The sequence below is a fragment of the Tribolium castaneum genome, chromosome 9 (assembly GCF_031307605.1).
Source record: "Tribolium castaneum strain GA2 chromosome 9, icTriCast1.1, whole genome shotgun sequence".
Taxonomy (NCBI): Eukaryota; Metazoa; Arthropoda; class Insecta; order Coleoptera; family Tenebrionidae; genus Tribolium; species Tribolium castaneum.
Window position 1 is genome coordinate 203,691 of NC_087402.1, and position 15,837 is coordinate 219,527.

General features: G+C 32.7%; 1 protein-coding gene across 2 annotated transcripts in view; it reads left to right on the forward strand.

Moving 5' to 3' along the window:
* The first annotated feature begins 48 nt into the window (after nt 1-48).
* Nucleotides 49-15,837, forward strand: part of rsh (radish) — a 108,656-nt gene continuing 92,867 nt past the window's right edge. The window contains exons 1-2 of one of the 2 annotated variants that reach the window (XM_064359123.1): nt 49-203; nt 7,216-7,241. The gene's annotated coding sequence lies outside the window, so the exon portion shown is untranslated. Of the gene's footprint in view, nt 204-7,213; nt 7,242-15,837 lie in introns of those variants that run through there. The other variant, XM_015979258.2, reaches the window with a different exon arrangement.

A 15,837-nucleotide genomic window follows, 5' to 3' on the forward strand; every position in this document is an offset into this window, starting at 1 on the left:
AAAAAATTGTCTCAGGGGTAACGAGATCGCGTAGCCGATAGAGTTTTTTTTATAGTCGGCACGAGATTTCTACAGGTGGCTGTGGCGGGCGATCGTCGGTTGTCGTCGGCCCAGCCGCCCCAGACAGCGCGTCTCCAACAAGGGTAGTGTGCATTTGCTGCGATTCCGGGAGAGACACGCGGTCTCGACGCCCACGCCACAAGGTACGTAATTTCTATTTTTGAACGCTATTTGGGGCAAAAGGGTGGGTCGAAGGCGACGCCGCTTTTTTTGCGTCAAAAATGGGGGAAATTGCCAAATTTCGAGGGTTGGTTTTTTAATGTTAAAGAATTTTTATGTCTGCTAAATTTCTAAATTCGTATTTGCTTGGCCTAGAACGCTCACATCAAAGGCAATATGTTCAAAGCTTTTTCCAATTTTTCGAAATCGAGTTTTTCATAATTTAATTCAACGAAAAATTGGATGATGCACCGAATTTTACTGTATTTATAGCGCAAACTTTTGCCAACTTTTTGTTTTTTTTAACAATGTCTTTCGGTACTTGCGATATTTTTTGGAAAAAAAATTATTAAGTTGGTGGTTTTATCTAAATTGGGAAATTGCCACATGACATTCGCAATTTTTAATACTCTCATGACACTCACTTGGTTCGTGCCATTTCGTAATCTCCTTCTTCAATATTTAGTCGAGTTTTTTATTCAACAGTCAATCAAAATACAGAAAAGTAATTTTAAATTATTTATGAAATCAGTTCTTACAAGTTGTATAACATTTATAAAATTGAGATTTTTTATACACGTCAGATTTAAACAGCCAAAACTTAACTGGGTACTATAGTCACTTCCCTTAAGATAACCTCCTGGTGTAAGAACGACTTACAATCACCCAAAATGAGAATGACGCACACAACCATAATCGCTGTCATAAATATTATTTTGTCAAAAATAAACTGAAAAAACGACAATACTTGTTCAAAAAAAAGTTATTCTATAATTATTTCGCAAAAATTAAGGAAAAATTTAATTGATCTTCAAAATTGTTTATTAACTATGGGCCAAATTACACCAGTGATTTATTATTATTGTCTATTTTTTACTAATTTCTACTAAAGGAGAAATTTATTATTATAAAATAAGAACTTTTTTTTGTATTTCACGCAACTGATGATGCATTAAACCGTCCAAAATAAGTCACACAGTAAATTAAAGTCTCCTATCTTTCCACTGTTGCGTCCAAATCTCACCATGTAATCAGAATTATTTCGTATTCTAGTGAAGGAGTCTAGATGAACGTTAAACTTTCTGAGCGAAGGACCACAACCCGAATACAAAGTTATCTGAAACAAAAAATAAGTAAAATTGTAGAACTGCTTTGTTTGTCCTCCAAATATTTGTTTTAATATCCCTTTTCGCGGCCAGTGTTTCGTTGAAGGAAACATTTAGAATTACCTCAAGATTGGAGACGTAAAGCAGCTTTCCAATTAAATTTAGTTTTGGGCACAGACGTGACATCGCTCGTATGTTATTATGGTAGCGCTCAGCTCCGTTTGCGTGTGCGTCATCTGACATTTCTGTCACTACGTTTACATAGCAGGGGCATAGCGGTGACAAACTATCAAATATTTTTTGAGGTTACGAAGTGTTTAAATTATGAGTTGTTACAAAAAATACAGATTCACAAAACAAGAACTAATAAACGCAGAATCAAAAACCTAACGAAACGCAAATCACAAAACACAATAAACGAACAGAAAATACTTGCGATTAACACCGATAACACTTTCGACAACCATGCGATGACGTCTATAATTTACTGTCAATGTCAGTTTGACAAATTCTTGACACTTGATGGTGTTGTCGAAGTGCACATGTAAATTAATGTTCAAGGATACCACCCTTAGATACCCCTTAGCTGTTTAAATTTGCATTGTTTTTGATAATTTTTTACAGCTTTGTGTTGGTAATGAAAAAATGAAATTGATGACGCACACGCAAATCGAGCTGACCGCCACTATACTTACTTATTACATTAATGGTAGGATTTTGATGTATTGCCAAAGCTGATAATTAACATGTCTCCTACGTTGATTATTTATTCAGATTTCAAACGCTTTTTTGCCACAAATGCCATCGTTCTTTTATTATTGTAATTATACACACGTTACTGTTCTTTTTCCGATAATTGAAACGTTTAGTTTTGTAATCAAATATTTGTCCGAAATTTGCATAAAGAAGTGAGCTTTAATTTTGTGACGGAACTTGTCGTCGTCGGCGTCGTGAATTAATTTTCCTTTCGAACAACTTAAATAAATCACGATTGAGTTGAAAAAGAGTTGGAAATTTAATTAGAATTTAATAAAGTATCAATTTGTCGATAAAATTGTTTACGCTTCTATGCAAATATATGATTTTACGTTTCATATTTTATAATAATAACAACTCAACGTTTCCCAGTTCGAGTGAATCAATCAATATCCTGAAATAATTTTGTAGCTGTGGCAGATAGTTAATTTTGGCTTGTATTTAACATAGTTCACAAACTCATCGATTGCTGCGCTGCTGTCTAGCTTTTTTCCGGTTTTAATAACATCGCTGATTTTAAAAAGCTTCTCTCTTCGAGGGATAATTAATTTTTTTCTTTGAAATTTCAATAATGTAGTCTGTGCTGCTCACAACTCTTTTTACTAAAATTATTAAATTAGAGGAAACCTGCTTGTGTTATTCTCTGATAAATTGTTTTAACATTACTTATTACGTCAAGAACTGGAGATTTTAAAATTTTTACAAGGCATGATTTGTGACTTTTTCCGGTTTGATTACCGTCTGTTTGTTGTTATGTTTTTATCTAATTTCATTTCTCTTTCATCATCCGTTGCTGGCTCTTTTATCTTTGTATCAAATTACCGTTCTTTTTGAATTTATTTGCTCGGAGCCTTTGTCATCGAAGAGCGTTAGTGAAATCAAACTAAATATCGAGCTAAATATTGACAAGCATTGCAGTAAATTGAGAAAAATGTTACTCAAAAAGTTTAGTTTTTCAGTAAAGAACTCGAAAATTGAAAGGTCAAGAGAAGAACGGTTTGTTTTAGTAAATTGTACGGTTCAATTAACGTATTATAATGTTTTTTTACAATATTTGAAATACAAGACCAATTACTTGACCGATTTCGGGTATTTTTTTCAAAAAAGATCATTGTTCTCTGACTTTTTTTTTGTTTTGTTTTTGAGAAAGTTGCTTATAAGGGTTGAGTTGAGCCACTTCTGGCATAACGGTTCCGGCTACAGAGGTATTTTTAGTTTTTCACTAAAAAAAGTCACTCGGAAACTAGTGAAGTCATAAAGCGAATTGTACGGTTCATTTTAATTATCTATCTTTTTAAATTAATATCGATCGGTGTAAAGTTGTGCACAAGCGAAGCTTTTAACGTGGTATCTGTTTTGAAATTTTCCGTCACATGCAGACACTTTCTTTGATCATGCAAAAATTAGCATTTCCGTTCGTAATATTTGCAGCATGGAAACGATAAATTTATCCAATAGTCTGATATATCTTAATTTGTCTTTGGACCCCTATGAAAAATTCATCGTTGGCGACCCTTGTCTCAAAGGGCCAACATCTAACAATAAATCTAGGCATTTGAAAAGGGCCAAGTTTTCGGTTTTAATTGCATGCCGTTTTTAAAATCTATTTATAGGTGCCGCTTTATAATTTAATCCATTTATATTTGTGTTCACATCTCTCAAGTCAAAGCTATAAATTATTGCATTTGCAAAGCTCCATTTCATCCTGAAAATTTATGTGGCTGTGTGTATTTCGCCTGTTTTACACGGATATGATAACAAGATAACCGGAAACTGTCAAGGAGTATTAAAGCCGTTCTACGGACATTGATTTTCTATAGAGGGGAGAATTGACAAACGCTCAAACTTACATCACGTCACAATAAATGCAAATTGCAAACTTGGGCAATTACTAATACAGAGAGACACTTTTTGATTACTCTTTCAGACGCATTTCTTTTCGCAATGACAGTTATTAATGATGTTATTCCGAGTCAATTTAAATCTTTCATCTTTGCCTCAATGCGGAATTTTTCTGCGACAAACCGAAAAATACTGAGTAATGACTTCATTACGTCGCCGAATCACTGTTTTGCAATTTCAACTACTTAAAAATTCCATCGAGTTTTAACTTTGTTATAATTGAATATACAAGGGATCGATTTTACAAACTTTCAAACTATTAAATGTTTAATTCCGGGAACGTATAAATCCCTGAAACAAATGTTGCATTGAGTAGAAACGATTTTTCTTTCCGTTCAAGTTTTTTTTGTAAAATATTTTACCATGAGTTTGTTTATTTTGGTGCAAGTTTTAATCGAACTGTGATAAAACTGATATAACTTTCCGATGAGTGTAATAAAACGAAAAAATGATTGATGTGCTTATTTTATGCAGCTTTTGTAATAATTTCCCGTAATTGAAATCGTAAATTCAAAACTTGGTCCGTTCTCCCACTTAATTGTCTTAAAAGTAATCAAGTACATGTCAAGGGCCGAAAAGGACAAGCTTTCACTGGCATGTATTTTTAATGCGGTTTTTTTACAATCATGGTATTAAATAATTAAAAATGCTCAAAGGGAGACTTTGCGGATTTGAATCATCTGTGAGAGAGTGGAGTGTTGTTAAAATATTCAGTTTGTGGGTTTAGCCTTGCATGTAATGGGTGTGTAAGATGGTTCCGGACCATGAGTTAAATAATGCACTTTTCGCTGAAAATAATTAATTTCTAATAAGAAAGTTATGTGTTGGAACGTATTCAGTTTATCTAAACAAGCAGTAAATTGATTTAAAGAGAAAACTGTCGTGAGCAATGGTCCATGAATTCGCTAAAATGTCATTTGTTTGATTGCATCAAAAGCCAGTGTAGCGTGAGGTGAAAAGCAGCAAAGAATAGATTATTACGAACAAATTCATTTAAGTTGAATTTAAAAATTATCAATTAATTTGATTTTATGGACTTGAAGGCAATGGCCCGGCTCGAGGTGAAAACAACTTTTCTTGCTTTAACTTTCCTGATAAAGAAAACATGAAAGCGTAGCTTTGTTCAACTTTTCTACCGTAAGACTCTTTACAAGAACAGGCTTTGTTAGGACAATGTCAGCACTGAAACAATGCTTCGGACCAAAATTTACAAAAATGGAACAAGGCGAAAAAATTGGAGCTTTATTTTATGATTTTTATTACAAAATAAATACGGTTCCAATCATAATTTTCTAACTAAATTTTGGGGGCTAATAAACATTGCCTAGTTCTGTAATTGTCCAAAATCTCATTTGAAAAAAAAAGTGGAGTTCGGAAAATATGAAGTTAATTGAAGTTGAATGAAAATTAGAAAATTCAGACTGTTGTCTATTATCTAGTGAAAAAATTGGGGCATTCCATTTGAAAAAATTGACTGTAGATGTTGTCCAAAAATAACATAAAGATTTTGGAGTTTTTAAACTTTTTTCCCAATTTTCAGAAGGAAATATGTTTTTGTCTAACGACGCGAATCGCTGAGGCTTTGTTAAATTAGCGGCAACATTCCAATTGAAAACAACTTTATTAATTCGACTAAGATGATTATTATGTTTCTGAAGATATGAACTAATCCATTTAGTTAATTGTACAAGTTAAATTATATCGTAGTATGAAAAAAAAATCGATGTTGACCGTAAACCTTCATAACGAGTGAATAATATTTATTTATAGATTGGGGTGTTTAGTGTTATGGTATAATATTTTGCACACACATGGCCACTAATGGCTCGTGAAATTTTAATATTCGAGCGCATTTCTTGCGTTTTGCTACATCTTTATGGATCGTTATGCAAAATGCCGGCTATTAAACAAAATGGCACACGAAAATTGATCATTTTTCTTCTTGGTCTATAGAAGCACATTAAGTGATTAAGGCTCACACTTCCATTAATTAATTTAACCATTTACGGAGTAATTAGCGTGAAAAGCGCAGCTAAGGCCCTTGTTGGATGGAGCATTCGTTACAATCCGACAAACGAAACTGACACACTCGCCTGTATCAACACTCACCCTATTCGAACAATATTAGTTCTATAGAAATGAAAAATAAACATTGCTCAAGCACTGCTTGATCAGTTTAATGGAAGCGAGCATCAGACAGGTAAAAGGCAAACATTGCTCCAAGATTAAGTCAATTAAACTGCATAAGATTTCGCAGGATGTTCAAATCCGTCATTAACTGATTGAATACACGGACCTATTGTCTCGATGTATTACAATAAAGGCCTTTGTGACGTACGGACTTGTGGGTGTTCATCACCAACCTGAAAATTAATTATTAAATCCGGTAGCAATAATCTGCTGTTAATACGCTGCGTTGGTTTATTGATTTTAACAAGACTTGCTGATCTCTACAAGTTTAATAAACAACCGATCCGAATTACTCTTAGATAAAAAAACACACACAAGTGGATTCTACTAGAATTTCTCACACGAAAAACTTCACTTTTGAATTACTGGGGAAAAATCGAAATTGTAAGAAAGCAAACATTGAATTATTTTCTTCCAAATACGATTTATTTCAACATTATCAACGATGATATCTATTAATTCCCAAAAAATAACATTAAAAAATATTATCTATAATTTTTTTGTTTTTAGAAGGAGACAAAAATCTAATTTTCGTTCAGCCTTCAATACTTGTAATGTGGGGTTTGGACGGAACAGCCTGTATACATAACAATTCGGATATAATTAGTTATATTTTGCAAATAACAACAAGCCACAGAATTGCAGATTCATGGATTCATGGCATTTGCTGTTAACATGTGTCAATATGTTTTAAACCCAATGTTATTTGAAACAAATCCGGCATAATTCACGCGAATCAGACTGTAGTTATTTAGTAAAATTATGTGCAGATATTGACAAGCTTAAGATTTGCGAGAATAAAAATTTGTAATGAATTTCCACACCAATAATTCAGTCTTTTTTTGGAGTAGTTCGGTTGCTATTTTAACAAAGTAAAGTTAAACAAATTAGCTGTAGGAAGTTGTTTCGTTTGAAGAAGCAAAAGTCAATCCAAAGTTGAACCCTTGTTAAAAGTTTATCAGAATCGCATTTTCTATCAGCAATTGTTTTCAATTTGTTAATTAAAGTTGTTACTAATGTCCTCTTTTAATTACTTTCATAGCAAGCCAGGAAGCCAACATTAATAAGGTGAGTAGATTTTTCACGGTTTGTAATCCTTGTCTTGTCTTGAAAATTAATTAATTAATATTAAGGTACACGACTAGTGTGTGTGATAAATATTCATCAGTGGTAAAAAATGATGTGATTAAAGTAAAAGCTTGATACTTAACGGGTATTAAATTTCCTGCAAACTCCAAGGAAATTTTCAACAGGAAATGGCAGACCGTTAAGTTTGCTTTAGTTCGGCTGTTTCGGACTGAAACTCGTGCAAGAGCTCCGAATTTACCTCAAAATAGTTATGAAGGGACGAGCGGTCATTCAAATATAATTCCTTAGCAAATTAAACTACCTACCTGTAGCGCAACTTGGTTTCAGATCGATTTTAAGTGAAACACTGCCATTTTATTAAATTTCGTACGTCGAGACCCATTTCCCATTGCTTATGTGAGGTTGTTTAACAGGAAATTAAAGAGATGAATAAAACATCCAAGATGCAGAATGGCAAACCTGCTTTGTCCCGGCTTATAATTTCATTTAAAATCGACTATTGACTTTCGCTATGTGTTTTATGGAGAAGTGCCCTTTGTGAACAAGGGATGCAAGTTTTGGTGCTTTATTTTGCGGACGCTTTTTTACAATTAATCACTTTTTAAATTAAGCTACAACGCTAGTTTACCAAGATAAATGATATTAAAGACGGGGATTATACGTTTTTTAAAGCCGCTAAATTGATACGCGCACAGTTTGCCTCCAAATTTATTATAAATTAAGCGACAATACAAATTTATTACTCAAACGAACGTAAAATAAAGCGATAAATGATAAATTCGATGTATTCATCCAAATAGCACAGAAATCTCCGTTGGAAAAATCTGTAAATACACACTAGCTGTACTCTCTCTTCCTTTGAGCGGTGAATAAATCCTTTAGAAAGCTTTTAGTAGTGGAGTCAGTAAAAACCGAAATTTATTGCGACTATTTACTTATTTGTTATACCTTAAATTTAAAAATACTTTAGAAACTTGTTAACTTATAATAAAACTACAGCTTTAAAATGTTGATCTAAATCGACCATTTCAGGTTCAACAAAGATATTTGCAACAGCATGGCTGAGCTTTGGCCCCAACTTTGAAATTTTATATAGTAACCACACATTTTTTAATTCACCTTTTCAAACTGGGTAAAATTTACCCAAGTTGTTATCTGTCATAGTTTTTGATATGTCAATTTAAAAATTAATTTTGAAGCTCTATTAACTGTTTCAAAACTATAGAAATGTGAATGTTGCATTTTGTCTCAAAATTAGTTGTTATAAAATTGTTTAAGCACTTCAAAAAAAATTATTACTAATATAACTTATAGGCTCAATAAAAGATAAAATTATAAAAAAAATAATTCGACACAGTGCGGCGTTGGCATTTCTATAGTTTTGAAATAGCTAATAGCTTAAAAAAAGTAACAAGAGCCTATATTATGAGACGAGAATTATTTTAACATGTCAGGAAAGTCGAGGGTGTGTCATTCATTCATTATCTGGACACAAAATTCACTTTAAAATCGTGAATTGTTAACGTAAAAATCCATATTTGGATTACAACCGCTTTGATTAAACTTTAAATCACCACAATGCTATTTAGCAGATTTAACATTAAAATGGACAATGCAAGAGCAGTGAAATTTTCCACAATTAATCCCGATTATAATGAATTTGCCTGAAGGGGACAGATTTCAGCAAACATAGATAATTGAACCGATCTAATCTGAAGCGATTTTCTAAACGGCACTGACAAATATACATTTTTTCCTCATTTTAGGTGAAACCACATCTCGTTTGTGTGTTTTACAACTTGTAAGGAACGAGACCATTGTTTTTTAATAATTTTTCCCTTGTATTCATTAAATTTTTATTTTCTTTCGCCGGCTTTTGTGTTGTTATAAAGTTGAGAAGAAATTAATTACCATCAGTTATTGGAAAAGCAATAAAAAATTCGTCAAGTAGGACATAAAAATTTGCAATGTTGTGTTTTGTAGTAATAATTAATTAAATGTCCATTAGTGGCACAGAGACGTATTAATTAGCATAACGTCAATCTGGTCGCTTTATAGAGGTGTAGTAACATCAGAAAATGTCAATAGAGCCTTTGCCAGAGGGATTATCTTTAATGTAAATGAGATTATCTCTGAGTATACGGTTTTCCTCGATGAAAAATAGAAAAGTGTGTGCTCCTTTGAACTTTGCCTCAGTTTTTCAAAAGAAAACAGTGTTCTTGACAATTTTTTTAATAAAATGATCGATACAAAAAGTAAATACAATTCATTAAATAGGATTATAAGAACCTTCTGAACAAACTCGACCTATTCAAACGATGAAAAGCAACAGTTAGCCACTAGACTGTGAAGGTTTACGTGTTGCAAACAAGGTCGCGTTTCACAGTCTTTCCATACAGTCAACAATACAAATACACATTCTCCTTGTAAACGAGCTTATTCACTAATTTTCTGTGCGCATGTTACAGGTATATTGATTCTGCGCCGTTTTACAGATAAATTCGCCTATCTCACGCACTCCAAACGCTCTCTCTTTTCCCAGATGAGGGGCAAAATGTCCGAGCCAATAACTTTTAATCCTAAAAGCAGTAATTAATTTCTATTATTAAAAGTTTCTAATGGGGCATTACTTACGGTCACTTTTTGCATGTTTGCATTGGCAGCTTAACTCTAAGAGCTTAATCAAAGCTCTGATGGCTTTCAACGAAAAGTTACAACTCGATCAGCAGCAGACGACTTTATGTGACGTTATTATTAATATTGCACGCTGAAGACTATTTTATTCAGTCTTCATTAGGAGAGAATCCCGAAAGGCGAGCACACTTGAGCGGCTTTCAAGGAAATTTTTCATTTTGCTACAAATTAACCGGAGACTGACGAGAGATTTATAAAAAGCTTAAAAGCTGATCTGAATTGTCGTCGTGTTTCTCCTTTTGTACGAAACACTTGCCTTTTAATTTCTTCATCAATTAATTATTAGTTACGTATTTAAATTGCAAATGAAGTCAATCCGACGGTTTTGCCCACAGCACAAAACAAATAAATGCTAGTTATCGACAATAAACATTATGTTAAAAGTAAATAAACGGGAACTGTTTGCACAAACTCTTAATTAAACACAAAATTCTTTCAGTTTAATTAATTTAATTGAGCCAACAACTAGAGTTAAGCTTTTTTTGTAACACTTGAATAAAATATTAAACACGCGCAGAACTAAATGTTTTCATATAAATATTTAATCAACTACCTGTCAGCTTGATGTTTTAGAGCGTAAAAGGGATAACGCCATTTATTATTAACACTTGACCATTAAAAATATAACAATTTTTTCTTTGGATTATTTATGAACGTGTCGAAATGTCTGTCCTGTATCAATCAATCAATGTAAGGTTTTCCCGGCGCATCTACCATTTCAAAATTTGTTTTAAATAAAACTTGCTCAGAGCGTTTCATTTGCAACGACTAGCACTAGCTATTTTGGCATAGGTAGTTGTGTTAGTTCTGAAAGGGATATAATTTCAGTTCTGACATGAAACAAAGTTAACAAATTCCAGCTCCCGGTTGTTTATTGTGTAAAATATAAAGCTGAAATGTGGTACGTTTTCGCAATTATCTTTTTCCGAATATTTTTAAAAAATTCAAGTTTCAAGTCAAACAGCTGACACTCTCTCAATAAATAATGTAAGGGAAATCCAGGCAAAAATCGGACACTGCTGCCCTGATTGAAATGGAACAGCGTGTTTGTTAGTCAGTCCATTACAAATTGTTCAAATCCCAGTAGTGACAAATCGCAAGATAGAACGAACGACAACCGAAACAGATCGAGCGAAGCTGTTTCTATAACACATCGTCTTCAACTTGTACACGATGCCATCTATCAACGTCACTATTTGTCGGAACTATCATACCACAAAATGATGTATTATGTCTTGTGTTAAGTAATGCATTGCTGTCCATGTTATAAGACGGCACACGCCTCCTTTCACGACAAATTTTAATCAAAAAACCAAACGAGACAAAGAACGGACATAACGCTCATGTCATGACAAATGTGCATCATTTCGAGCTCAAAATCCGAATGCATTGTTATCCGGTAAACAATGTATGTTTTTATGGCTTGCACAAGTTGAGCTAATCTCACCAATTTGTAAGAATATTTATTATTTAGCAAAAGCTTACGTCAAATAAAAGGCACAATAAAATAGTGGAGCTTCTTTCTGAAATTAAAAGTATTAGAGTGAATTCTACGGCTCGTTATACGTATTATATCAATTAGGGTAGCCATTTCATTGAGGAATACTTAAAAAAAATCACAACTCAAAAATTCTACGAAAAGTCCTAGACCAAAAAAAAATAGTTTTTCAAATTCGTTCTAGCAAAGTTTTTTGGACTTTTCTATGCCTTTGCAACTCTATCGAGTTGTTAAAAGTAGAAAAAAGTCAATAGGTTCGATTTAATAAAGTTTGATTTTTTTAATTTTTGCAATTTTTTTTTCGATTTTCGGTACCCGGGACGAAATTTTTGCTTTAATTTAGTGGTTTCCCTTAACTTAAAATTCTAACTCTAAAACAAAACCTAATTTTCGTCTATATGTTATACTTTTTCTGCTTATTTTGGCGAAATTTTAAGGTCAGTTTTGACAAGTTTTTCAAAACTAGATCAATAATTCGATTATTTTAAGTGTTTTAATTAAATCATAGTGAAAAATTTTATTCATTAAAAAAATTCATAACTCGAAAACTAAAAGTCGTAGAGCAATGCGGTTTGTTCCATTGAATTCAGCGGCTCATTTTCTGTATTATACCAACTTTTCACGAGATTTAAAATTTTCAAATTTTTTGCTCAAATTTCCTGAGTAATACTTACTTACCTTCAAAGAGGTGAAAAAAAATTTTTTTTTTAAACTCACTCCAGTGAATTTTTATGGACTTCTACATGTCTTAACAACCCACAAAAGTTGTTTTTAGTCCACAAAAAGTCCATATGTTCGATTTTTAGAAGTTTGATTTTTTAATTTTCGTCGCAGTTTTTGTCGATTTTGGGTACCCGGAACTTTTGTCAAGCAATAGCTCCGGAACTATCAGAGATAACCCCATGAAGTGTATTATCGTTGGAAAGCTCTTTAAATTATCTATCGTTTTCAAAAAAAATTATTGTTCTCCGACTAATAGTTTTCGAGCAAATTGGAGACAAATGCAAAAATTGGTAAAATTTTAAAAAATTCATAACTAAAAAACTATTGGGAATTTGGCAATTTTCTCGATGCCAATCGATTCCCCGGATCATTTTGCATAGGGATGGATCAAAATAGTTAAACTTTTTCGAATAGTTTAGCCAGAAATGAGAAAATAAAAAAAATTAAAAAAAAGTTAACACCCCCCCCCTTGAAATCGGTCAATTTTTAAAGTGTCTCTAAATCAAATAAAACCGATTCTATCTTATAGATTTTGATGTGCTCTTTCCGATCTAAAAAAGCATTTTCTCCTAACTCTTTTAGTTTAGCCGTAATCGGCGTTTGAAAATTGAAAAATTTTTTGCGAGATATCGCCTTGAGTCCTATGCCATTTTGTAGAGTTTTTTATTCCGGTTGTCCTCCATTTTTCCGTTTTTCGATAACTCTAATTGTTTCGCCGTAATTGTCGGTTGAAAATTGAAAAAAAGTGAAAATGGAAACCTTTTTTTGCGTTTTTCTCGGAAACTGTAAGACTTAGAGCAGCGAACAAAAAAACATCTGATAGCGCTTAATTTTATCTATTTTTTCGACCAAACACGGAGCCGCTCCGGGCAACGGTTCCGGCTACAGAGGCGATCAAAGTTTTTCACTAAAAAAATTCATAAAAAAAAACTAAAAGTCGTAGAGCAATGCGGTTTGTTCGGTTGAATTCTACGGCTCATTTTACATAATATATCAATTTTTCACAAGAATTAAAAATTTAAAAATTTTTGCCTAAATTTTAGGGTAGCCATTTGTCATAGTGAAAAATTTTATTCATGAAAAAAATTCATAACTCGAAAACTAAAAGTCGTAGAGCAATGCGGTTTGTTCCATTGAATTCAGCGGCTCATTTTCTGTATTATACCAACTTTTCACGAGATTTAAAATTTTCAATTTTTTTGCTAAAATTTCCTGAGTAATACTTACTTACCTTCAAAGAGGTGAAAAAAAAATTTTTTTTTAAACTCACTCCAGTGAATTTTTATGGACTTCTACATGTCTTAACAACCCACAAAAGTTGTTTTTAGTCCACAAAAAGTCCATATGTTCGATTTTTAGAAGTTTGATTTTTCAATTTTCGTAGCAGTTTTTGTCGATTTTGGGTACCCGGAACTTTTGTCAAGCAATAGCTTCGGAACTATCAGAGATAACCCCATGAAGTGTATTATCGTTGGAAAGCTCTTTAAATTATCTATCGTTTTCAAAAAAAATTATTGTTCTCCGACTAATAGTTTTCGAGCAAATTGGAGACAAATGCAAAAATTGGTAAAATTTTAAAAAATTCATAACTAAAAAACTATTGGGAATTTGGCAATTTTCTCGATGCCAATCGATTCCCCGGATCATTTTGCATAGGTAAGGATCAAAACAGTTCCACTTTTTCGAATAGTTTAGTCGTAATTGGGAAAATAAAAAAAATAAAAAAAAAGTTAACACCCCCCCCTTAAAATCGGTCAATTTTTAAAGTGTCTCTAAATCAAATGAAACCTATTCTATCTTATAGATTTTGATGTGCTCTTTACGATCGAACAAACCGTTTTCGTCTAGCTCTTTTAGTTTGGCCGTAATCGGCGTTTGAAAATTGAAAAATTTTTTGCGAGATATCGCCTTGAGTCCTATGCCATTTTGTAGAGTTTTTTATTCCGGTTATCCTCCATTTTTCCGTTTTTCGATAACTCTAATAGTTTCGCCGTAATTGGCGGTTGAAAATTGAAAAAAAGTGAAAATGGAAACCTTTTTTTGCGTTTTTCTCGGAAACTGTAAGACTTAGAGCAACGAACAAAAAACCATCTGATAGCGCTTAATTTTATCTATTTTTTCGACTAAACCCGGAGCCGCTCCGGGCAACGGTTCCGGCTACAGAGGCGATCAAAGTTTTTCACTAAAAAAATTCATAAAAAAAAAACTAAAAGTCGTAGAGCACTGCGGTTTGTTCCATTGAATTCTAAGGCTCATTTTACATATTATATCAATTTTTCACAGGAATTAAAAATTTAAAATTTTTTGCCTAAATTTAGGGTAGTCATTTGTCATAGTGGAAAATTTTATTCAATAAAAAAATTCATAACTCGAAAACTAAAAGTCGTAGAGCAACGCGGTTTGTTCCATTGGATTCAGCGGCTTTTTTTCTGTATTATACCAACTTTTCACGAGATTTAAAATTTTCAAATTTTTTGCTCAAATTTCCTGAGTAATAAATTTGTGCCTACACCTTACCTTCAAAGTGATGAAAAAAAATTTTTTTTTAAATTCACTCCACCAAATTTTTATGGACTTCTTTATGTCTTAACAACCCACAAAAGTTGTTTTTAGTCCACAAAATGTCCATATGTTCGATTTTTAGATGTTTGATTTTTTCAATTTTCGTCGCAGTTTTGGTCGATTTTGGGTACCCGGAACTTTTGTCGAGCAATAGCTCCGGAACTATCAGAGATAACCCCATGAAGTGTATTATCGTTGGAAAGCTCTTTAAATTATCTATCTTTTTCAAAAAAAATTAGTGTTCTGCGACTAATAGTTTTCGAGCAAATTTGAGAAAAATGCAAAAATTGGTAAAATTTTAAAAAAATCATAACTAAAAAACTATTCGGAATTTGGCAATTTTCTCGATGCCAATCGATTCCCCGGATCATTTTGCATAGGTAAGGATCAAAACAGTTCCACTTTTTCGAATAGTTTAGTCGTAATTGGGAAAATAAAAAAAATAAAAAAAAAGTTAACACCCCCCCCTTAAAATCGGTCAATTTTTAAAGTGTCTCTAAATCAAATGAAACCTATTCTATCTTATAGATTTTGATGTGCTCTTTACGATCGAACAAACCGTTTTCGTCTAGCTCTTTTAGTTTGGCCGTAATCGGCGTTTGAAAATTGAAAATTTTTTTGCGAGATATCGCCTTGAGTCCTATGCCATTTTGTAGAGTTTTTTATTCCGGTTATCCTCCATTTTCCGTTTTTCGATAACTCTAATAGTTTCGCCGTAATTGGCGGTTGAAAATTGAAAAAAAGTGAAAATGGAAACTTTTTTTGCGTTTTTCTCGGAAACTGTAAGACTTAGAGCAACGAACAAAAAACCGTCTGATAGCGCTTAATTTTATCTATTTTTTCGACTAAACCCGGAGCCGCTCCGGGCAACGGTTCCGGCTACAGAGGCGATCAAAGTTTTTCACTAAAAAAATTCATAAAAAAAAAACTAAAAGTCGTAGAGCACTGCGGTTTGTTCCATTGAATTCTACGGCTCATTTTACATATTATATCAATTTTTCACAGGAATTAAAAATTTAAAATTTTTTGCCTAAATTTAGGGTAGCCATTTGTCATAGTGGAAAATTTTATTCAATAAAAAAATTCATAACTCGAAAA